The 25,546-nt window shown below is 40.6% G+C and overlaps 1 pseudogene across 1 annotated transcript; it reads left to right on the forward strand.

Moving 5' to 3' along the window:
- The first annotated feature begins 11,141 nt into the window (after positions 1-11,141).
- On the forward strand, positions 11,142-24,891 carry LOC308528441 (non-histone chromosomal protein HMG-17-like; annotated as a pseudogene). Its single transcript has 2 exons — positions 11,142-11,400; positions 24,860-24,891. The product of its transcript is annotated as a non-histone chromosomal protein HMG-17-like (transcript).
- Positions 24,892-25,546: the final 655 nt, after the last annotated feature.

A 25,546-nucleotide genomic window follows, 5' to 3' on the forward strand; every position in this document is an offset into this window, starting at 1 on the left:
ACTAAGACTCCCTTTGAAATGTGACAATTTAGGTGTCAGTATTCCCACCCACTTGGCCCCAAACACCCAAGCATAAAAATACACAGCAGAAACATCTCTATTTTTAAATTATATGGGGTTCTGACAATGAGTGGGTAGGAAAAAGTGAGACAAGTGACAAGGGTTGTGCTACCACGGAAGATAATTAAAAATAAACTATAAAAAGAAAGATCTTATCTGGATGGGGGAGGCCAGAGAGAGGAATCCAAATTACCGTATCCTAGGAAAATGCTCCTGTCCAAAGGCAAGTCTTTAATAATTCTCCCAACCACAGTCTACTCGGTGTCCTCTAGATTAAAAATATAAAATCTGAGATATTAAGCAACTCCCAGAGATGGACAGTGGCCAAGCAAGAACTCAAATCGGATCTGTCTACATCATTCCAGGTCCCTTCACCAAAAGCCAGAACATCTGAATCAAAGCCTATAACACACATATTTGCCATTAAATCCCCATGTCAACATGAACTAAGGAGCAAGACATAGTGAGCAAAGCGCTGTGCTAAGTGCTGGTTGAGGAGACAAGATATAAATTTAAAATATCCTATCTAATAAAAGAGAAACATGCAAATTGACCATAACCCCAACACCCTTCCCATTGGCTAATCAGTAGGATATACAAATTAACTGCCAACTAAGATGGCGGCCGGCAGCCAGGCAGCTGAAGCGAACAGGAGGCTTGCTTTCTCCAGTGATGGAGGAAGCCAAGGTTCCCCACCTTCCGCTGCCGGCCTCTGAGCTTGCACTCTAAGCAACTATGTTGCAATTATAGAAGCTAAAAAAACCCCAGAAACCTGCTTTCAGTCATCAGAGCTGCAGCAAGCAGGACCGCAACAGTGTTACAATTATAGAACCCAAACAAACCCAGATACCTGCTTTCAGCAGCCAAGGTCTCAGAGCTGGAGCCAAGCCTCAGAGCTAAAGCCAGCTCTCAGGTGCAGTGACAGCCATAAAAGGTAAATAAATCCCAGAATAAAAAATAAATAAAAAAAGGAGAGGTTGGGAGCTTCAGTCACCTACCAGCCTGAAAACGGCCCTCAGCCCCTCACCCAGAATGGCCAGGCACCCCACTGGGGACCCCCACCCTGAAGGGGGTGTGACCAGCTGCAAACAGCCATCATCCCCTCATCCAGGCTGGCCAGTCACCCCAGCGGCACACCCACCCTGATCCGGGACACCCTCAGGGCAAACCAGCCGGCCCCCACCCATGCACCAGGCCTCTATCCTATATAGTAAAAGGGTAATATGAAAACTGACCCTAACAGCAGAAAGACTGGGAATCACTGGTCACTATGACACGCACTGACCACCAGGGGGCAGACGCTCAATGCAGGAGCTGCCCTCTGGTGGTCAGGTCGCTCAGCCACAAGCCAGGCTGATGGCTGCCAGTACAGTGGTGGTGGTGGGAGCCTCTCCCGCCTCCTCAGAAGCGCTAAGGATGTCCGACTGCAGTTTAGGCCTGCTCCCCGCTGGCAAGTGGACATCCCCCGAGGGTTGCCGGGCTGCCAGAGGGATGTCTGATTGCCATCTTAGGCCCAAACCCCCAGGGAGCGGGCCTAAGCCAGCAGGTGGTCATCCCCCGAGGGGTCCCAGACTGTGAGAGGGCACAGGCCGGGCTGAGGGGACCCCCTCTCCCCACCAAGTGCACAAATTTTTGTGCACCGGGCCTCTTGTATATTTATATATATTTATATATATAAATATACAAGAGGCCCGGTGCACAAAAACTTTTGCACTCATGGGGTCCCTCAGCTCAGCCTGTGCCTTCTCACAGTCTGGGACCCCTCGGGGGATGTCCACCTGCTGGCTTAGGCCTGCTCCCCAGGGGATCTGGCCTAAGCTGGCAGTCAGACATCCCTCTGGCAGCTGGGAGCCCTCGGGGGATGTCCACTTGCTAGTGGGGAGCAGGCCTAAGCTGCAGTCGGACATCCTTAGCGCTGCTGAGGAAGCGGGAGAGGCCCCCACCACCACCGCTGTGCTGGCAGCCATCAGCCTGGCTTGTGGCTGAGCAGAGCTCCCCATGTGGGAACGCACTGACCACCAGGGGGCAGCTCCTGCATTGAGAGTCTGCCCCCTGGTGGTCAGTGTGTGTCATAGTGACCAGTGATTCCCAGTCATTCTGCTGTTAGGGTCAATTTGCATATTACCCTTTTATTATATAGGATACATGGAAGCATATGGTAAATGCTCAATCAGTCATTCAGACAAGGAGCTCCAGCAGAGTGCAGAGATGGGGAGAAACAAAAATCATATGTGAAATTAAAAGAAATATATAAGGAAATGTAGTGGTGGCTTGTTTGGGGCTGTTTTTCTGGAACCCTGTAGGTGAGGTGATTTGCACTGAGCATTTGGGAATTTTGGTAGAAAGGGTTTAGAATAACACAATTGGCACAATGTGTCTTGCACATAATGACAGTTCACTAAATCATTAGGTTGATTAGATTTGAGTTGCCATTATTCGTAACTTGGAAATCTTGAAAAGTTTACTTCTGACACGTCAGGTAGCATATCAGAGAACAGAGAGAGGAAAAGAATTGAAGAAAATAAGTTACATGACTTCTTAAAACCCCTCACTAAAGACAACTGGAATTCTCTGTGAAAAACGGAATCCTCCAATGGCTGCATTGGCATCAATTATTTCTCCACTGGCTGTGTAATAAAACCTAAATTCCTTAGCCCAACATCCTGTGTCTCACTTTGCTTCCCCATTTTATAGCTCTGTTTCAAGCCAAATTGCTCTACTCCCCGTGCTCCACACAGATAATAAATATTCCTATGTCTACAGCCAGTTGTCCCCTCTAACATGAATGCCTTCCCCTGCTCTGCCATTGTCATCTATGAGGCAAAGCACCGTCCAAATGCAGCCTTGTCCAGAAAGCTCCCATTACCTTTGAGCCTGAGAAGTTATGCTTTTACTGATCTGAATAGGAAACTTATATATGCCTATTTCATCGAATTTATCGTCTGCCTATGTTGTACTCACATGTATGTCTTACCTTCCCTATTATAAACTCTCTGAGGGAAGGTAGAATATGTGTGTAAATGCCTAATAAATAATATAACTTCAAATCCTTCTAAAAATCCAGAAATATCATTAATTTAACTTGCCCTGTACATAAACACAAAAAAGATCACGTTGGTAATCAATGGATCAATTTCCATGATCTCCTATAACAACTGTTTCAATGACTGGATGATAAAGCAGAAGGGAGGGGAACAACTTTTAATAAAATCTGCGAAGATCCTATCTTTTTAAAGTTTGTACTAGACTCACTGCCAAGCTCCTTTTGGATTCCATCAGCAGGCTTTCAACCATTTTTAATTTGAATGAATCACCCCCCCAAAAAAAATCCATGCCATTTAATACACCCACTTCTCAGAGATATGAAATTCAGTTTTTCTTTAAGTAATTTAATTGAAGTTTCAGGTAATGTCAAAAACTTACTGATGAATAGCTCTTTCTGGTTTGGTGAAAATAACCAAAACAAAAGTTGGATGAATTATTTTTTATGGAGATGTTTGGTCCAAATGCAGAACCTGACTCAGGAGGTAACAGTTGCAGGCCCTTCTTAGACTGTCTACAAACTATCATCGACTGTAGAATGCACTAAGAACTTGTTTAAGGGCATGATTTTAGCAAAATATATGTATCTATAATTCTCCCAATCATACACAATCATAAAAACGTGTTTGTTGGTGTTTCAGAAAGGGTTGGAGGCATCTGAGAATACAGCGTGCAATAAAAATAACACCGCCACCGTATCTTTATGAACACAGACTGCCAACCGAAACATCTTACTTTAATTTAGCTTAAGCTTTGGAAACTAATCACATGCTGAGAAATCTACAGAAATTATTTTATGAAATCTTTTTCCTTCTACCCATCGAAGGGTATAACATGCTACAAAAATAAATGCACATGAATGTGTGTGATTTCAATAGCTTTCTTCTTAGCCTCAGCTTTACTGAGATATAACTAAGCAGTTCCTTTTGGCGATAATTCCAGAGCTCTTCCAGGTAATTCCAAAAAGAACTCCTTAGTCTGATTTGCTTAGATTTATGCAAAACTGGTTTTTTTGGAGGGAACTCTTTGAATTGCTTATTTTCCTTAATTGGAAATTATCATTTTCAAGGACCATTGACTCTAGTCTTACCTCCTTCCCTAGAATTTCTCAGCTGCTTCATCTTCACCCACCATTCATAATATGCACAAGTATCTGTCACACAAGAGCAAATAAGTAAGGTTTTTTTTAGCAGAAACAATAAATTCTATTAGCTTGCTCTACTTTTCCAATAACATGCTATTCAGAAGAATAAATAAGCTTATATCCTTCAGAGCTGGAAATTCCAAATAAGGCTAATTACACTGAAATACACCCAATATTAAAATATATTATCAACAACTTCAGAGAGTAAATGAATACCCATCCATTATCAAGAAGCTGACTTTGCTAAATTCTTTTTTTCTGGAAGTCAGCTTTTTGAGGTATAATTATATACAACAAAACTCACTCTTTTAAGTGTAGCTTGAGTTTTGACAAACGGACAGTCATGTAAACAGCAACACAATCAAGAATCAGAACATTTCCATCAACTGGAAAAGTTTCTTTATTCCCCTTTGTGGACAAGCATCCTCCTAACCCCCAGGCAACCACGAATTTGTTTTCTGTCCCAATAGGTCTGCCTGTTCTAGAAGGAAATATAAGTGGAATCCTACAGTCAGTAGTCTTTTGTCACTGACTTCATTAACTTAGCATAATGCTTTTTAAAAAAATATGTTATTGATTTTTTACAGAGAGGAAGGGAGAGGGATAGAGAGTTAGAAACATCGATGAGAGAGAAACATCAATCAGTTGCCTCCTGCACACTCCCCACTGGGGATGTGCCTGCAACCCAGGTACATGCCCTTGACCAGAATCAAACCAGGGATCCTTGAGTCCACAGGCCGATGCTCTATCCACTGAGCCAAACCGGTTAGGGCAGCATAATGTTTTTGAGATTCATCCATGTTTCCTCAAGTGCTTATAGTTCATTCCTTTTTATTGCTGAATAGCATTCAGTGTATGAATATAATACTATTTATTAGTTGTCTTGCTTTTAGTTTTTGGTTATTATGAGTAATCTTCCATGAACATTTGAGCATGAGCCTTTGTGTGAATCAGTCTGTATTTCTTTTGGTTAAATACCTAGAGGTGGGATTGCTAAATCGTATGATGTGTGTTTATCTTTATAAAAAAATGTGTTTTTTTCCAAAGTGGCTTTATCATTTTATATTTCTATCATCAATATATGAGATTTCCAATTGTACCACAATCCCATCATCACTAATTATTGTCAATCTTTTTCATTTTAGCCACAGAGTGGCTCTGAATTGGTATCTCGACATAATTTTAACTTGTCTTTCCTTGTTAATGATGTTGAGCATCTTTTCCTGTACCTATTTGGTGAAATGTCTACTTAAAACATTTGTCCATTTTTTAAATTCAATTGTTTGTGTTCTTATTGTTCTTTATAAACTCTGTGTCCCAGTCCTTTATCTGACACGGGTTATAACTTTGCTGAATATTGTAATTAGTTATCCCATTGAACACACATCCAATGATTTTACTGGTCAAATATATATAAGAACTGTACCCATAGAGATCAAATTCCCTAAGAACTGCACCACCCAAAGAAGGATTTTCATACTTATCACTAAGTGGTCAATTTCCAAAGGACTGAACCATCAAAAGTCAAATTCTATAAAGGCACTCAAATGGCAAATTTCACGAGTACTATACCATTCAATGTCTTAGGGAGAGAACAGCTCTCATTTATTATATTCCAAAATCAATTCTGTGTGTTTATATCAAATATGACCCAATTCAGGCCATGTGTTATACTTGAGAGCAAGAGTGCTTAGAATTTCTACTTAGGGCAATTTTTAAAAAAATATTTAGCTTTAATCTATCAAACTTATACTTTTGAAGTTTCAATAAACCTCACTAACTCCAGTTTTTTATTCCATATCCGCACTCATTATTGGGTCATTATATTAAATTGTATATTTCATTGTATATGTTCTGATGTCTGTTTTTATGCCAGTTAGTTGTTATCTTCCCCATAAGTTAAGAACCACCCTCTGTTCTGTGTAGAGTTCACAGGCTGGTATGTTGCTGCTCAGTATTCAGGTGTATGACAGTCAGGCTCCCAGGAGGAAACAAATTTCACACTCTGGGGATAACAAAGGGACTATTTACAAAACCACAGACAGGCATAAGGGAAATCAGCAAGCCATAGCTGCTATTACTCGTAGGTCTGAAGAAAAATGCAGAGGGAGAAGTTGCTGGAACCTGAATAGAGTAACTACAGCTACCGCAGCAATGGTCTGTTGTGGCTAGAGTCAAGCAACCTTATGGGGATATGGCAGGAAACAAATCAGGAAGAAGAAATACCCCAATCTTATTACCCTATTGCCCTCCAATCTCTTGATGATGACTGCCATCGGGAATCCCAACAGGAAGCCAGAAAGCAGGACTTCACATTGATATCCTATATAATAAAAGGCTACTATGCAAATCGACCGAATGGTGGAATGACCGGTTGCTATGATGCACACTGACCACCAGGGGCTGACACTCAATGCAGGAGCTGCCTCCTGATGGTCAGTGTCCTCCCACAGGGGGAGCGCCACTCAGCCAGAAGCCAGGCTCACAACTGGTGAGCGCAGCAGTGATGGCGGGAGCTTCTCCCACTTCTGCGGCAGCGCTAAGAGGCAACAAGCCAAGCGGTAAGGAGCAGTGAGCAGGTGGGTGAACATCCCCCAAGGGCTCCTGGGCTGAGAGAGCGCGCAGGCCAGAAGCACAAATTTCGTGTACCAGTCCTCTCGTATTTCATGAAGGTCAGCTTTCCCGAACACCAACAAGAGAGAGAAGAGTAGAGGGTGTGTCTGGATGGGCCACAGAAATTATTAAACATAGCAGATAATAAATGTTATAATCACTGAAGAGTTACTCCAAGTAGAACTCTGGATCTATAGAGTAAATAAACTATGATATAATGAGAATTCTAAGTGTCCCTCTGAAGAAATAAATGACCTTATTAAGACAGATGGTCATCAGGCTCTTTATGTTTGGACACGTAGCCATTCTATATGGCAGAAATGGGACACATATATAGGTTTTTTGTTTTGTTTTATAGCCAATTACAATATTAAATTAAATTCTTGAGGGAGGGGTGTGATTGGGGAGGAGAAGGATGAAGGGAAGTAATATTGCCTGATTTTTATTTCCTTACTTATCAACATCTGGGAAAGATATTACTGTTGCCGTTCTTGAACTACTACTGCTATCCTAAAAACTACATGAATGTCTCTTTAATATTTTATATTTTCTAAAAATGTTAATTTACCTCCTTAATCTGAGCATTTACACTACTCTCAAGAAAGTATATTGAGAACAGTCCATGGCATGGAATTCGGTATTTGGCAGACCAAGGCTGCTATTGTGGTTCTATCTTTACTAGTAGTATGACCTATGCCAAAATATTTAACTTCTCTACACAAAAATTTCCTAAATATGAAAAAATAAAAAGGAAATAGTAATAGCTGTTCCTAGTGACTGGGGTAAAGTTTAAGTAATGTGTGATGGGAGGCAGCCCATCAATGATTCTCTTCATTGATGTTTTCATCTCTCTCTCCCTCTCCTTTTCTCTTAAAAATAACTAGGCTTCCTCCAATTTTTACTGGAGGGGGGGAGGGAGATCTCTATGGAACCTAGAGAAAGCACTATTGATGCCAATTATCAAATAACTCTAGACCCACTTACCCATATATAAGAAAACATCCAAAGGATATAAACGACTAGAGGAACCGTCTGGCCTAAGATGTTTGAGTTTGATACTGGTATTTCAATTACCTTTTTTTCCTACACATACTCTGGATTCACACTCTAAATAAAAAGAGTAACATTTTAAAATTTCAAATCAAATGTAAAATATGCTACAAAATAACTATTTTATTAAACCTCTTACTGAACGGAGGTAGGAGATAGGGAAGGACACAAAGGTAACCTCTGAAAATAGTGACTGGACTGAGCGAGCAAATCATACGTGTGAATAGCATACATGATCATCACCAAAACCCAACAAGAAGCACAGGACTAGATAAGGAGATGCCCTAATTCTTTGAAAACAACGATCACATTTGAGTGACAAAATTCATACACTTTCTAAAGCAACTGATATACTCTCTGTATTCTTCCAATAAACTTTATAGATGCCAACTCAAAGTTAAGGATTAGTAACAAAAACTACAATTTTGTAAATGTTTGCTCATCAAGTACGCAGGATTTTATACAGAACTAAACAAAACACTTGGACAATTACTCGTTGTGAGTCCCAAAGGCAAGATTGGGGAGGATGCTTTTATTCTCTTTGATTGTGAAAGCTATCTAAAAATGTCTGTGTGCACATTTGCTTAATTTAAATCTTTACTTGTGTACTATTTAATTTACTTTTTATTATTCATTATTTGTGTAAGTACTATTTATAAAAGCGATGTCCTTTTCATTTTATCTATTAGATAAATTTAGTGCCTACTACTAGGTAATGGCATACCCTGATAGCAGAAAATACAAAGGCAAGTGATAATTTTGACATTTGGATGCCACTGCGTCCTAGAACTGGTTATATGTACTTAACTAGTAAAGCTAGATACAATTCTATGAAACATTTGAGCTTCTTATTGGCATATAGTAGCATACTTAAAGTTATTATATTACATGAAGTGTTAAGCCTACTACTGCTCGGCAGACTGCTGAGTCTGGATAAAAAGTAACCTCTGCCAGGCTTCCTGGCACTAGGGAGGAAGCAGGTCACTGACAGGTCAGGGCAAGGTCTCCCACTACTGTTTTTTCGGAACTGAAATATATAAATAAATGATACAAAAAAAAAAAGCAGAAAAAATTAGTGTGGAAAATTTCCAAGTAACCAAATGAAAGAGGTGGGAGGATGTTAAATTTCTAACAATGAATAAACCATCCCACCTGCTAATTTCCCCAACTGAAATTTTATCTAAACCACCAGTTTCAACTTTAAATAATATCGAGGAACAAGCTTTACATTGTGTCATTCAATCTTCAATTTATTACATATTATATAAACCGTCTATGTTACGGTTTCTATTTTTATAAATGAGAATATTGAAAGTCAGAGACAGTAATATGTCTAATATCATACACTTATAAGAATATAAAGATTAAACTCATATTTTTCAGAAAACAAAGCTTGAGCTCTCAGCCATGAACCTGGGCCATTAATTACTTCAAGTGCTTCTGAAGATAGAAGCTCCTTAGGACAGAAACACCCAAGTAATCAAACCATGACGATTTTGTGTTACTGACAGATTCCAAAAGAGTACAACAATGCTAAAATGGTTATGAGAGTTAGATCCAATAGTCCCCATTAACCAGAGGGGATCTGTTCCCAGACTCTCCACTCCTCACCCCCAGTGGATGCCTGAAACTGTGGGTAGTACTAAACCTTATAAATACTCTTTTCTCTTATACATGCATACCTATGATAAAGTTGAACTTATAAATTAGGCCACTATCATGGGTAGAAAATGTGTTCTTACCACAGATCTTAGCAATCTCAGGATATGATTTTTCCCCTCTCCTTATTAAGTCAAGAACTTTCACTTTTTCATGTAAAGAAAGCACTTTATGGCTTCTCTCTGGCATATCCAAATTGCCACCGTCACTACTCTATTATGCTTTGGGGGCATTATTACGTAAAATAAGGATTACTTGAACATAAGCACTGCAATACTGCGACAGTCAGTGTGATAACCAAGACAGCTATGACATGACTAACTGCACAGGCAGTGTCTCTAGACAGTGTGGATGTGCTGGACAAAGGGAGGATTCAAGTCCCAGGCAGGACAGAGTGGGGTCAGCATGAGAGTTCATTATGCTACTCAGAAAGGCACAAAATTTAAAACCTATGAATTGTTTATTTCTGTGATTTTCATTTAATATTTTGAAACCGCCTTTGATTGCGTCTAACAAACCAAGAATAAGGGAGACTACTGTATATCGTTGCCTCTTATGTTTATTTGTGGCCATCTCTGTATTATCCTTATTTTAAACTATTTTTAAAATTAAGAGTGTAACAAAACACTAAATTAGAAAAGAAATCAACATTCAATACATTGGAGCACTAGGAGAATGGCAGTTAGGGCCTCTGAAAATCTGCCTTCTGCCCTAACCGGTTTGGCTCAGTGGATAGAGCATAGGCCTGCGGACTCAAGGGTCCCAGGTTCGATTCTGATCAAGGGCATGTACCTTGGTTGCAGGCACATCCCCAGTAGGGGGTGTGCAGGAGGCAGCTGATCGATGTTTCTCTCTCATCGATGTTTCTAACTCTCTATCCCTCTCCCTTCCTCTCTGTAAAAAGTCAATAAAATATATTTGAAAATCTGCCTTCTGTAAAAGTGGTAAGAATGAACACTGGCAAAAATGATCAAAATCAACTTTTCAGAACTCTGAAATTAACTAAGGCCTTGCAACAATCCAGTAAGCAAGAAAAGCAGCTGAAATTTGGTAAGAACAGGAAATTTTGGGGCATTTTAATTTGCCCTAATCCCATCACTTCTTCCCAGCATTGCAGTAGCCTTGAAAACCAACTTCACAATAGAGGCAGCTGTGAAACCCTTGGGCTTAGCAATCACCAAAATAAGCAAGTTGAGTGTGGAATTCCCCCAAAACCCTCGCCCAAGAGAATATCATGATTTGACCTGTGTAGCAGCTCCCTGAAAAGCACCTTTCTCAAGTCTGTCTTTATTTGACCTGAGGCAGTGAGCATCTATGCAAAATGACCCATCCCAGGGCATTTGTAGAAGATAATTAGCAATATTTAATGTCAGTTAATGTGGTAATTGTTCAATGCACCAGCTGCCAGAGGAGGTATTATCAGTTAGGCCTAAGGATGACCAAAAAACATATAAAAGGGAAAGTTGGGGAATGAGATCAGTGTGAAGATAGGAGACGGACCCTGGAGCTGACCAGAGCCGAGGCGCTGCTGCATCCCTGGATCCAGCCCTGACATCCCGCCACCATGGCCACCATGCCCAGGAGAAATGCTGAAGGGGATGCTAAAGGAGATAAAGCCAAGGTGATCCACAGAGAAGAGCCGCCAGGTTATCAACTAAACCTGCTCCTCCAAAGCCAGAGCCAAGCCTAAAAAGGCCCCTGCAAAGAAGGGAGAGATGGTACCCAAAGGGAAAAGGGGGAAAGCTGGTGCTGGCAAGGATGGGAATAACCCTCAGAAAATGGAGATGCCAAAACAGACCCTGTGCAGAAAGCTGAAGGTACTGAGATGCCAAGTGAAGTGTGCGCACCAGTGGGGTCCCTCGGCCTGGCCTGCGCCCTCTCACAATCCGGGAGCCCTTGGGGGATGTCGGATAGCCGGTTTCGGCCCGATCCCTGCAGGCCCAATCCAGACAGGAGGGAGCCCGATACTGTGCATTGAGCATCTGTCCCCTGGTGGTCAGTGCACATCATAGCAACCAACCAACCGGTCGTTCAGTTGTTCGGCCGTTTAGGCTTTTATATATATATATACATAATTTTTTTAAACCCTATCTAAATTTTTTTAATTATTAGAAAAATGTCCTTACTTCAACTGTATACAAAAATTAATTCAATAAGATCATAGACCTAAATTTAAGAACTGAAATTATAGAACTGTTAAAGACAACACAGGAGTAAATCTTTGTGACCTTGATCAGTCAACAGTATCTTAGATATAATACCTTTTCCCACAAATTAGACTGAATCAAGATCATTTTCCCCCACCTTCTAAATGCTTGATTGACTTTGTTTGGTGCCTCATAATTGAAACTCAATTTTGCACTGCTAACTTTATTTTTCCACTCACCAGCATGTTGTGATCTGTCTAGATGACTATTAAAAACAAACCAAACACCAGAAAAAATTAAAAAGTACAAGCAACCAAAGAAAAACAGATGTGAACTTCATAAATATTAAAAATGTTTATGCTCAAAAGCACACCTCAAAAAAAGACAACCTACAGAATGAAAGAAAAAATTTGCAAATTATATATATATATATATCTCAAGGGATTTGTATCTGGAATATAAAGAACACCTACAACTCAATAATAAAAACACAAATACTCAGTTTAAAAATGGGCAAGGATCACCCTGGCCAGCTTGGCTCAGTGGACAGACTGTCGGCCTGCAGATTGAAGGGTCCCGGGTTTGATTCCAGCCAAGGGCACATGCCTGGGTTGCAGGCTTGATCCCTGGTGGGGGGCATGCAGGAGGCAGCCCATCAATGGTTCTCTCTCATCATTGATGTTTCTATCCCTCTCTCCTTCTCCCTTCCTCTCTGAAATCAATGAAGAAATATATATTTTTTAAAAATTATTTTTTAAAAAATGGGAAAGGATTGAAATAGACATTTCTTTAAAGAAGATGTATAACTGGCCAATAGGCATATAAAAAGAAACTCTGTAAAATTAGTTATCAGATTAAAGCAAATTAAAACCACAATTATGTGAAACTGCACACCAAATAGAATGGCTGTACTTTAAAAAAAGAAGTAAAATAACAAGTACTGGCAAACATGTGAAGAATTGGCAGCCTCCTACATACCTGGTATGAATAGAAAATGATGTAGCCACTTAATAAAACAATTCGGCAATTCCTCAAAAAGTTAAACATAAGAGTTACCATATGAACCAACAATTCCTATCTTAGATATATTCCCAACAGAATTGAAACATATGTCCACACAAAATCTATATATGAATATTTATAGCAGTATTATTCATAATAGTCAAAATACTAAAACAACTCAAATGTCCATCAACTGATGAATGGAAAAACAAAAGGCATGAAGTACTGATGCATGGTACAACATGGATGAACCTTGAACACATTATGATAAACATAAGAAGTCAGATCTAGATGCAAGAGACTACATACTATTAAGCCTTTTAAATTGCCGGGAGCCGGTCCATCCTTGCTGTTTCAAGGGACCTGGCATATATGGCATACTGTTCTTAATATGTTTGCTCACCTTCTTGGCACTATGTGTTTTAACCAAGGTCTCTGAGAAAGGTGGTTTCCCCAGGTAGGGATTTTCCCCTGAAGTTAGGGAGGGAATAAAACCCCTCAACTAAGTGCCAGGCGGGTAACTAATCACTTTAACTACGAACAATCATGCTTAAGCTACATAATCTTTACTCCCTGGAATGGAGATAAGAAACGCCCTAACCTTTGTAATAGAGATTGATAGGATTGAATCAACTGGTATAAATACAGATGTAACAAGACAGCAAGAGACAGAGAGAGAGACAGAACCTAGGCACAGAACCTACACAGAACGTTCTCTAGAGACAGAAGAACTTCGCTGGAGAGAACATGGCAAGAGATCCTGGACAGAAACTGGCCTCAGAACCTAGAGACAGAACCTAGCGAGAGAACATGGCAAAAGATCCTGGACTGAACCTGACTACAGAAATTGGCAAGAGAACCTGACTAGAACCTGGTGACTGAACCTGGCTGGAGAACCTGGACAGAACCTGGCTGGAGAACCTAACAAGAGACCATGGACACAGAACCTGGCTGGAGATCCTAAACAGAACCTCTCTGGAGATCCAGACCAGAACTTGGCTGGAGATCCTGGCTAGGCTGCTGATCAACTGAACGCTCCTATGCTGATCAACTGAACGTTGCCTCCGTGTCATTCCTTCTTCGCCGACTCCGTCCACACCTTTGGGGACCCCTGGACCTGCTGGGGCAGGACCCCGGCATTAAATGAATTTTATTTTTCAATTACAGTTGACATACAATATTGTATTAGTTTCAGTTATACAGCCCAGTGATTAGATTTTTATATAACTTAGGAAGTCATCAGCACAATCAATCTAGTACCTATGCACCATATATAGTTATTACAATATTATTGACTATAGTCCATAGGCTATACTTTACATACCCATGACTATTCTGTATCTACCAATACCCTTTGGGTTCATCCATGTTGTTGCAGATGGCAAGTTTTCATTCTTATTTTATGGCGTAATCATACTTCATTATATATATGTACCTCTTCTATATCCAGTCATCTAGTGATGGCCACTTAGGTCGCTTCCATATCTTTGCTATTGTAAATAATGTTGCAATGAACATATGGACGCACATGTCTTTTTTGTTTAGTGCTTTGGGTTTCTTCAGATAAATAACCAGAAGTGGAATTGCTGGGTCTCTAGTTGTCTCTTGTTATAGCCTTGGTTTACAGTCTATTTTGTCTGGTATAGGAATTGCTACCCCAGCTTTCTTTTTTTTTCCTTTTCCATTTTCATGAAATATCTTTTCCCAACCCTTTCCTTTCAGTCTGTGTGTGTCGAGTTGAGTGCATTGTGTGTGTGTGTGTGTGTGTGTGTGTGTGTGTGTTATTTTTTTATTCCCCCTACTGTGTGAAGTGCACTAATTTGAGCATCTTTCTCTCTCCAGAGCAGGGTGCAGCTGGGGAGCCCAAGGTGCCTTAACACCAGCTCTGCATTGCGTGCTCACTCGCACACTCAGGTTCAAGGAATAGGGACGTTTTCCTCCCAGGAGCTCCGCTTGTGCTGAGAAGGCCGTTTCATTCAATAGGATAGCTGCTCGTTCTCGTGGTGAAAACGTGCACTCAGCCAGCTTGGGACAGTAAGCCTTGTTTGGGGAGGTCGGTGTGTCAGTGAAATGGAGTCCCCTGTGGGCTGTAGAGGCTGTGGCGAGCCTTTCTCTAGCCTGCAGCGATGGCGAACCTATGACACGCGTGTCAGAGGTGACACGCGAACTCATTTTTTTGGTTGATTTTTCTTGGTTAAATGGCATTTAAATATATAAAATAAATATCAAAAATATAAGTCTTGGTTTTTACGATCGTTGCAAATATCAAAAATTTTCTATATGTGACGCGGCACCAGAGTTAAGTTAGGGTTTTTCAAAATGCTGACACGCCGGGCTCATCAGGTTCGCCATCACTGCCAGGGCGTCGGGGCAGAGCAGCGCCAGCCCCAGAGCTCAGCCCACACCGGGCCTAGGTCTGCGCGGCCGGGCGGTCACAGCTGTGCCCGGCTCCGGTCCGTGAGCGCCCGGAGGCCTCGGCAGGTGCGGGCTGTGGTTGGCAGCGGGTGGGCGGTTTGCATGGACACAGAGGCAAGCGGCCTGGGGGGACACAGAGCTCACCTCTGCAGCAAGCAGGGAGGAGGCGGCCGACGCTAGCAGCACCGGGCCTTATCGGCGGCCTCCCCTGTCGGTCTTTCGCTGGCCGGGCACACTTACTTTCCGATTTCATCAGGAAGTGGCACGTTCAGGGTGCTGCAGACTCGGACCCCGGCAGGCAGGCACGGAGCTGGGGCTCAGGGCTCCGCGCCAGAAGCCCCCGTGGCTGCCCGCGGCCCTCCGTCCGACCGCTGCGGCCTGCGGCCTGCGCGTGCGCAGTCACCCCCGCGCGCGGGCTTGGCGCCCTCCGGTTTGTGCACAGCATTTGGCCAGAGCGAGCAAGTGTGTGTGTGTGTACGTGTGTATGAATGTTGGACAAAACCCAGCAGCTAAGAAACCCAACACCAAAAGGAACCAAAAATCGCAAAAGAGAGTACGTCCAAAAAGTGAGTTTTCCTTTACAAACCAAAAACAACTTCTTGACCCTAAACGGTGAGAGCTGAGAGAAAAGGGGGCCCTGGGAGCAGGCTGATGGGTCCACTACTTAGTTCTCCTCCAGGGAGATAACAGGGTGAGTCCCAAGGCAGGGGGGAAAGACCTCGGCCCAGGTAACTTACAGCCATCACAAGGGCCAAAGAGCCTCCTCATAAAAAGGAAAAATTCATCCAGCAAAAATGCCACACAGTCGTAAGACTCAGTCCCGACGTCCACAAAACCGTCAAAGCTCTGGTACCTGTTCCAGAGCCACAATCACTGTCTGTAAGTACCAATGGGCCATCAAAAGTCACCAACAGTTATGGTGACAGGGTCAAAGGTAAGACAGAAATAGAACTCAGAGGTTGCAAGGATCAGAATTAATACACAAAGTGGAAATTTTAAAATTACATTTAAAAAATATTCTCAGAAAATTTTTGAGAATACTGCCTCTTTATTTTAAAAGTAAAAGAAAATAAGCGCCCTAACCGGTTTGGCTCAGTGGATAGAGTGTCGGCCTGCGGACTGAAGGGTCCCAGGTTCGATTCTGGGCAAGGGCATGTACCTTGGTTGCAGGCACATCCCCAGTAGGAGGTGTGCAGGAGGCAGCTGATCAATGTTTCTAACTCTCTGTCCCGCTCCCTTCCTCTCTGTAAAGAATCAATAAAATATATTTTAAAAAAAGAAAATAAGCTGCAATAAAAGACAGTAACAAACTTTAAAAATATGTGCTAAAATAAAAACAAAACAAAATGGCTGAATAACAGGCTAAATACAGGTGAAAATTAGTTATTAAACTGAGAGATTCAAATATAGGATTATCTCATAATGCAAGGCAAATGGAAAAAGTAATCAAGTTGCTCAATATGTGTAATGAAAAACAGCTAAAATAAAATCTCTCTCTTTGAAATTTGAAAATACCCTTATAAATTACTTACATTAAAAAGAAATTAAAATGTTAAATTAGAGACAGTTAAGAAAATACTGACAAAATCTATGTAATAAGCAAAGAAGCACTTAGCAAAAAATATATATACTTAAATGCACATAGCAGAAATTTATTGAACATAAGTGAATGAGGCATTTAATACAAAAAGCCAAATTATATTAACAAAGTCAACCTATAATAAGTAGTTGGTACTTATAAAGATAAAAAATTTGAGTTAAAATTAGAAAAGAAGCAGAAACAATTTTAAAACTATTTCTTTAGAAATAAAAACTTTAGAAAGTATTTTTTAGATCAAATGTATCAATAAGTTAAATTAGAAACAAGCAAAGGAAATTTGGGAGGTAATTTTTAAAGACAATAACACAGAGGTTGAGTCCAACAGGTTGGGGTGGGAGAAATTCGATGAAATGGAAAAATATAGAACATTTCCCAGAAAGGTTTACAATTACAAAATTTGAGTTTAAAAAGAAGTATAAATTGGCTGTTATAGAAATTATCACAATAGTGTAAAGTACAGCATACAAAATATAGTCAATAATCTATATATATATATAAAAGCCTAATATGCAAATTTTCCCTTTGGGAGTTTGACAGGGAGACTGGGAGTTCAGTCGCTCTCTATGATGTGTGCTGACTACCAGAGGGCAGCACATAATGAAGGAAGGTCCAGGCCAGTAGTTGGCAGCCAGGGAAGGGAGGCCCCAGAGAGCAGCCAGAAGGCCCCGATCAGCCCTGATCGCCGGCCAGGCCTAGGGACCCTACCCATGCACGAATTTCGTGCACTGGGCCTCTACTATTGTAATAACTATGTATGGTGTCAGGTGGTTACTAGACTTTTCAGGGTGATCAATCCTAAATTATGTGTCTAATCATTATATTGTGCATTTGAAACTAATATAATATTGCATATTAACTGTAATTGTCAAGTTAAAAAATATTTAAAAATAAAGTAAAACAGAGAAGAAACCTAAACCAAACAACAATGAAAAAAATTGTATTGAAAGCATAGTTGACATCTACTCTTCCCCAAAATGCACAAAGCCCAGTTTTACTAAATATTTCTACCAAATTTAGAAAGAACAGATAGTTCCTGTTTTTTAAACTCATTCAAATCATAGGAATAAAGGTAAGAACCTTATCAAACATTGTACCAGAATCATTGTTTACAAAGAAACTATAGATTCCTCTTACTCATGAATAGAGCCTTTTATAATGATAAATAAATATTGGCAAATCTGACCCAGGAGTGCATCATGTTAGGGTTTACCACAAGAAAGAAAAGTTCTACATTAAACTGTCTATTAATATCTATTAATATAATTCAAACCATTAACAAATTGGCTTAAAAATATGTCAATCTTGACAAATGGTAAATTATTTTATATAATTTTCTCACCTGATGGATCCAATCCGAAGTACTGTCTGCACCCAACAAGTTCAGGATGAATTTCACAACGTCACACACTATAGATTAAGAAATACCCTTTTGGGTGGAAAGGGGAAAAAGTATGCCAGTAGTTAGCAATGGAAGAGATGGCATAGAGGGACACTCATAATCCTCCCAACATGTCGCAGGAAGGTTAACCAAGCCAGGGCACTGCTGGCCCAGAGTATAAGCAAAAGAAAGATATTTCTAAAAGACTATGCAACAGTAAAAAAGATAAATCTCTTACCCTTTGAGACAACATGGAGGGACCTGGAGAGTATCATGCTAAGTGGCATAAGTCAGTCAGAGTAATACAAGTATCACATGATCGCATTGGAATGTAATGAACAAAATAAACTGATGAACGAGTGGATCCAGAGACACAGAAGCATGGAACAGAGTGTGGAATTTTGGAGGGAAGGTGGAGGAGGGTGGGTGGGTGGGAGGTAATCAACCAAAGACCTTGTATGCATATATGCAAAACCCATAGACCAGACAGTGGGGTGATGAGGGACTGGAGGGAGTTGTGTGTGTGTTGGGGGGGGGGGGGAACAGCTGGAGAGGGGCAATGGGGGAAAAAGGGGACATATGTAATACTTTCAACAATAAAAATTAAAAATAATAATAATTAAAAAAATAAAAGATATGGTTGTCAATATTTGATATTTTGTAGATAATCCTGATTATCTAGAAAATGGAAGTTTCTGAAATAGTGATAATTTTATTGTTTTACCTAGCTGATACTTATATGGTATGTTCACTTTGTAAAAATGTTTCCGCTGCTTACTTACAATTTGTGCACTTTTTGTATATATCCTATTCTCTAATTTGTATGTATACTAGTTTTAATTCTGTTTTAACGAAAAAAAATAAAAATCAAGAAATAACCATGCATATATATGGATATTTAGTAGAAGATAAAATTAACATTTTAAATCAAAGGTGGAAAATTGGCAAATCAGTAAATAATGTTGAGACAGTTGGCTATCTACTAAGGGAAAATTCAATTTATATCACTTACAGTTAAACAGAATTATAGATGGATGAAAAATATGAGCATTAAAAATCTATAAAGCTATAGGGAAATATTTTTATAATTTTTTATTGAAGAAGTTCTTCACTGACAAGACACAAAGTCAAAGAGCCACAAGGGAAAAAAATGATAGATTTGGCTGCAAGATGCCAAAAGCAAAGTTAAAAGATAAGTGACAGACAAATCAGAAATAGTTACAATATATATGTTAAGAATAATGTTGAATTTTTTAAAGAGCTCATAAAAATCATTTAAGAAAGACAATTTAATTTGCTTTAGAGAGCAATGATATGAACTGGCAATTTACATAAAATAATACAAATTTTCAGTCTCTTATATTGAATGAAAAATTAAAATAAGAATGTAATATATCATTTTCACATATCAGATTGACCCAAACGAAAAATTTGGCAATATCCAGTACTGGTGAAGATATGGGGAAACAGGTGCTATTAAGAAATATAAAAATCTGTTCAGCTTTTTAGAAAGCAATCCAGTAATATCTATCAAATTTAAAATAGGCATAGTCTTTGAGACAACATTCACATTTAATACTATTCCACAGAAATACTTGTAAAAATGAACAAAGTAGCCCTAGCCGGCTTGGCTCAGTGGATAGCGGGTCAGCCTGTGGACTGAAGGGTCCCGGGTTCGATTCCGGCCAAGGCACAATGATTCTCTCTCATCGTTGATGTTTCTCTCTCTCTCTCCTTCTCTCTTCCTCTGTGAAATCAATAAATAAATATATTTTAAAAAATGAACAAAATATTTACTGTATCACTGCTTGTAATAATAAAATATTATTATTTTATTATTTAAATATCCACCCCAATAATGAAAGGAATTTTTAGGGGTGAAATAGGCAGGTTTAGGTAATTTTAGAAATTAAAGGATCCATGGAAAAGGCACAGGGCTATAGAGTTGCAAAAGGGCACATTTCCATAAGACAAGGGAGCTGGGAGCAGCAGAAGTTGCATTTCCATAAGACAAGGGAGCTGGGAGCAGCAGAAGATGCACATTCATAAAATAAAGGGAGGAAGAAAAGCCCAGAGGGAACTGGAGAACAATAAGGGAGAAGAAGGAGGGAACTTCACATACTTCACTTGAGACTTGAGCTCAGGAGTTGCTATAGTGACCATATCAAAAGGGAATGCTGATCAAACAAAGGGGATATCAAGGCACAAAGATCTGCAGCCTTTATAAACCTTAGGGAAAAGGGACTCAGTGGGACCCTTCCCCCTCTCCACATGGGCGTCTGTGCTGTGAGACTCTTCCCCCTTCCCACGTGGGAGTCTGTGCTTGTTTCTCAATAAATTTCCATCTTTGCTATACCACCTTTCATCCATGGTTTCATTCTTCAACTCCACCAGACAAGAGCCCGGGAACCATCCTGCCCATGGGAACACCACGAGTTTCCAGTCCAATTTTCCCATTTCAATAAACACTCTCTCTCTCTCTTTCTCTCTCTCTCTCTCTCTCTCTCTCTCTCTCTATATATATATATATATATATATATATATGTGTGTGTGTGTGTGTGTGTGTGTGTGTGTGTGTGTGTGTGTGTAATTCTTATAATTATAAATATACTAGAGGCCTGGTGTACAAAATTCATGCACAGGTAGGGTCCCTAGGCCTGGCCGGCATTCAGGGTCAATCAGGGCCTTTTGGCTGCCAGCCAGAGCCTTCCTTCACTCCACACCAACCTCTGGTGGTTAGCGCATGTCATAGCGAGTGATCGAACTCCCAGTTTCCCAGTCCAACTCCCAAGAGGACACTTTGCATATTAGCCTTTTATATAGATAGATTACATATATATATATATATATATATATATATATATATATATATATGAATAAGGGATCCAATATATACAAACAGCATAAGGTGAAGAAAAAGAAAAAGGTCAAATGAGATATAAAGTGCACTCCCATCTTCAATGAAATAAAGAAAGCCTCTATATGTTGCTGGAGACATTGAGCAGAACCTATCCACACCACCTCTTCCCCATTTAGTAGAGTACATTAGAAATTGAGCAGTAAAACCAAACAGATGTAGACAGAGAAAAAACAACATATTTATGCTACAACTATAACTGACAAGATGTCAGATGGAGTTTCTACTAATAGATTATTTAGTCAAGTGGGAAAGAAACTGATAAGAAACAGGTGGAAAATAAGATACTTTTGGATGCTGATGAGTACTTGAAGGAAAATAAGACAGCAATAAAGAAGTTAAGGGTGGGACTGGGATGGGAGGAAGTGCATTAGACTGGGTGGTTGTGGGATCACTTTGCAAAGTTGAAAATGCTAGTGTTTAGCCTTGCACAATTTAGGAGATAAATGCAAAGGATTTAAGGTACATCAGAACTTGGGTTGAAGGGACAAACCTAAGACCATATAACTAAAGCAAACTGAATAAAGGGGAGAAAGTCAAGAGATGACATTTTTACATTAGGTGGGAAACACACCCTGTAGGTATTTAGTCTTACCTAGGTGTTTGGGTTTTACTCTAAGTACAATGGCAGAGTTAAATTTAGGCTTGATTGGATCAGACTTAGCATTTCAGAAGGGCCACTCAGCTCCTCAGTGCAAAGTGTAAGGGGCAGGAAGGAAAGCTGAAGGAACAGGGACAGAAACGCCCATTTAGTTGCTTCTCCATTGTGGAGACAAGAGCTGAGGGCGGTTTGCTCTAGGGTGTGTGGAAATAAATGAAAACAAAGTGAGAAAAGCAAAAACGATTTATTCAAGCTTGCTATAGCAAAGGAGTCGGCCACCATCACTTCCCTTTTGGCACAGACTCAAAAGCAGGCAGAGGAGTGGATGCAGGTGGGAGGGAGGAAAGGGAAGGCGTCAGGTATGTCCTCATTGTAGGCCTTTGGCACAGGGAAGCTGTGGGCAAGCAAGAAGCAGGGCGTCCTATGTGATGGCTACATATTTAGCTTTCTCTGCTTAGTACTAAATTGAAAGCCAGAACAGAATCTGTGCAAATCAGACTTGTGGGAGGCTGGCTTCCTGGGATGTTTAGTATATACTAGTACATTAGAGACCTAGAGATTCGTGCACTGGGAGAGGGGGGTTCCCTCAGCCCGGCCTGCACCCTCACACTGTCCGGGACCTCTCAGGGGGTGCCTGCCTGCCAGCTTAGGCAGTCAGACATCCCTCTCGCAGTCTGGGACCCCTCACTTCTTACTGCCCGCCTGCAGCGGAGGCAGGAGAGGCTCCTGCCATCGCCGCTGGTCTCACCAGTTGTGACCCTGGCTTCTGGCTAAGCAATGCTCCCCCTGTGGGAGCGCACTGACCACCAGGGGGCAGATCCTACATTGAGCATCTGCCTCCTGGTGGCCAGTGCATGTCATAGTGACAGGTCATTCCGCCATTTGGTCAATTTGCATATTACCCTTTTATTATATAGGATAAGGGGGTTATTTCACCTGGCAGGTTGCTTCAGGTTATAGGTTGGAGTTCTATTTTATATATGTTCTGACCATTGTTTGTTTATATATTCAGCCTCTCAAGTGGTTGAAGAGGGAAATGACTGTATTCACATGATCTCCCCACGAAACTGACAGGACTTGATAGATTGAATGTAGGAGGATTAGGTTGAAAAAGAAGAATCTGGAATGACTACTATTCTGGAACCGTGTCAGTCAGGTTCTGCTATAGTCAAAGAAGTGAAATGTTGCTTGGGTCACTTGCATTTAGAGCAGGGGTTAGCAAAATCTTTTTGTAAAAGGCCAGATCGTAAATTTTTAGCTCTGCAGGCCATAAAGCCTCTGTTATAACTTTTCAACTGGGCTGTTGCAGCATTAAACAGCCTCAGACAAAAATATAAATGAATGAGTGTGTCTGTGTTTCAACAAAACTTCAGATATAAGGAATGAAGCTTAAGTTTCATAGAATATTCTTTTGATTCCTCTACCATTTACAATGTAAAAACCATTCTTAGCTCACAGGCTTAAAAAAAAAAAAAAAGACAGCAGACAGGATTTGGCCCAAGGGCTATGGTTCACTGAGCCCTGATCTAGAGTCAGGATTGTTGGGTGCGTGTGCCAAACATCGTGCTATTGTTCCTGTAGCTAGCTAGATGTTAACGAGAACAAGAGAGCAGGGACCTCGGACATTGTTGAGCATGGTCAGCGGAGATACTGGACCTGTTTGCTTCACCAGGAAATGTTAGCTTTACACTCCTCCCCCAGAGAACCGTGGTTCCATTTCCCAAAGATCCAAGGGAAATAGGGATGAGTGGAATAAAGTCAAAATGGTGCAAGAGAGGTACTTAACCATAGAGAGCTTTCAGTCTAACCTCAGAAAAAAGTGTTGGCTAGGGGGTGGAGTCAATGCAAGCCCAGGAAATCCTGGAAAGTTAACTGGTTATTTTGAAAAAGCTCCTGCTTAAAATCAATCTCTCTCTCTCTCTCTCTCTCTCTCTCTCTCTCTCTCTCTCTCTCTTGAACTACGCTCGCCTGTATGCTCATCCTGTGTGCTCTCCTGTTCTCTACCGAGTAGCCTGTGGCCCTATGTACTGGCTGCATGGACTACAAACCCAGGCTCCAGAAGCAATGGATTGCAGCTGGGAACACAGCCAAGCTGGCCCAGTGCTGGGCTGGGACTGAGCTTTAATGTGGCGCAGGATCTTTGGCCACTGACTGTATTTCTGGCCCTGATTTTACACGGTGGGACAGATAGGGATGGCCCTTCGGAGGGGCATCCTTTTAATTTTCCATCACAAATAAATATTACCACCAGACCTCCTCCTCCTGGGTGGGTTCCTGAAAATACTTTTTCTCATGGACACTACAGGAACCCCACTCCCACTGCCAACACTATGACTCAATAGAGATTATGTTATCATCCTTATAACGCTATGAGGTTTTACCCATTTTAATTATTAGGTAACTGAGTCTTAGAGAAAGTAACTTTTGCAAGGTCACTTGCCTAACAAATGGCAATAACACTTATTGAATTAACAAAATTTGACTTGGATTCATGTAACACCTCTCTTCACTAGGCAGGTAATCTCAATTTATTGGCCTCTCTGCACTTTAATTTCCACAAGGTTAAGAATGATAATAATGTATCTTCCTATAGCTATTGTGAATTTTATAAACTGTGATGTTTTATCTCTACTCATCCCCCAAAGGAGCTACATGGTTTTCTCCCTCACTTATTCAGGTCTTTGCTTAATTTCATCACATCAAACAGGGTGTTTGGTGTGTTTTTTTTTGACAATCCTATCTAAATAGCACCCCCTGTGATATGATGCTTTTTCCTCATAACACTTTTTTTTAAAAAATATATTTTATTGATTTTTTTACAGAGAGGAAGGGAGAGAGATAGAGAGTTAGAAACATCGATGGGAGAGAAACATCGATCAGCTGCCTCCTGCACATCTCCCACTGGGGATGTGCCCGCAACCCAGGTACATGCCCCTGACCAGAACCGAACCCGGGACCCTTCAGTCCTCAGGCCAACGCTCCATCCACTGAGCCAAACCGGTTTTGGCCCTCATAACACTTTTCACACTCTTATACATCACAACTTTATTTGATCATCGTCTGTCTTGCCGCACAAGGACACCATGAAAAGTACCATGAGAAAAGCAACTCTTTAAGCTCCTGCTATATCCCCAACACCTTGAACAGTGTCTGGCAGAAATATTTTTAAATCATTATTAAATAAATACACATAAGGCATAACTTTGATATAATATTTGTTTTTCATTTTAGCAAAAACTTTTAATAGAAAATCCATCTTTTAGACCCATTCTTTTAAAAGAGAGTAGACAGAACCCTAAAGCCTCTATGCTAATAAGCATTGTAAGCACAAAACTCTCCTGCTTCTGAAAAAGAAGACATCTGCAACCTATTGTATTGTATTTTTTTGTTGTTGTTGTTGTTTTTAATCCTCACCCGAGGATATTTTTCCATTGAAATTTAGAGAGAGTGGAAGAGAGAGGGAAAGACAGAGAGAAACATGGATGTGAGAGAAAAACATTGATTGGTTGCTTCCTGCATGTGCCCAAACCAGGGCCTGGGCCAGGGAGGAGCTTGCAACCGAGGTACATGCGCTTGACTGTAGTTGAACCTGGGACCCTTCAGTCCACAGGCTGACGAAGTATCCACTGAGCACACTGGCTTAGGGCCTATTTTATCTTTAAGGAGAAACTGGTTGACTTTACTTTTATGAGTTAAAACAACTCTTGAATTCCACTGAACTGTGCCATATGAATTTATTGTAACACCAACATTCCTTCAGTAAAGAAGTAATTTTACAGTCTTAAAAAGCTATTGGTTGAATTGGAAGATAGAGGTTAATTAAGCCACATCTTGACCTGTTGTCAGTTATTAGTAACAGCTACCTTCTTGTTCTGACATTCTGATCCTAATTTCTTCAAATCATGCTACTTTGATATA

The sequence above is a fragment of the Myotis nattereri genome, assembly GCF_964212035.1.
Source record: "Myotis nattereri genome assembly, chromosome: 12".
Lineage (NCBI taxonomy): Eukaryota > Metazoa > Chordata > Mammalia > Chiroptera > Vespertilionidae > Myotis > Myotis nattereri.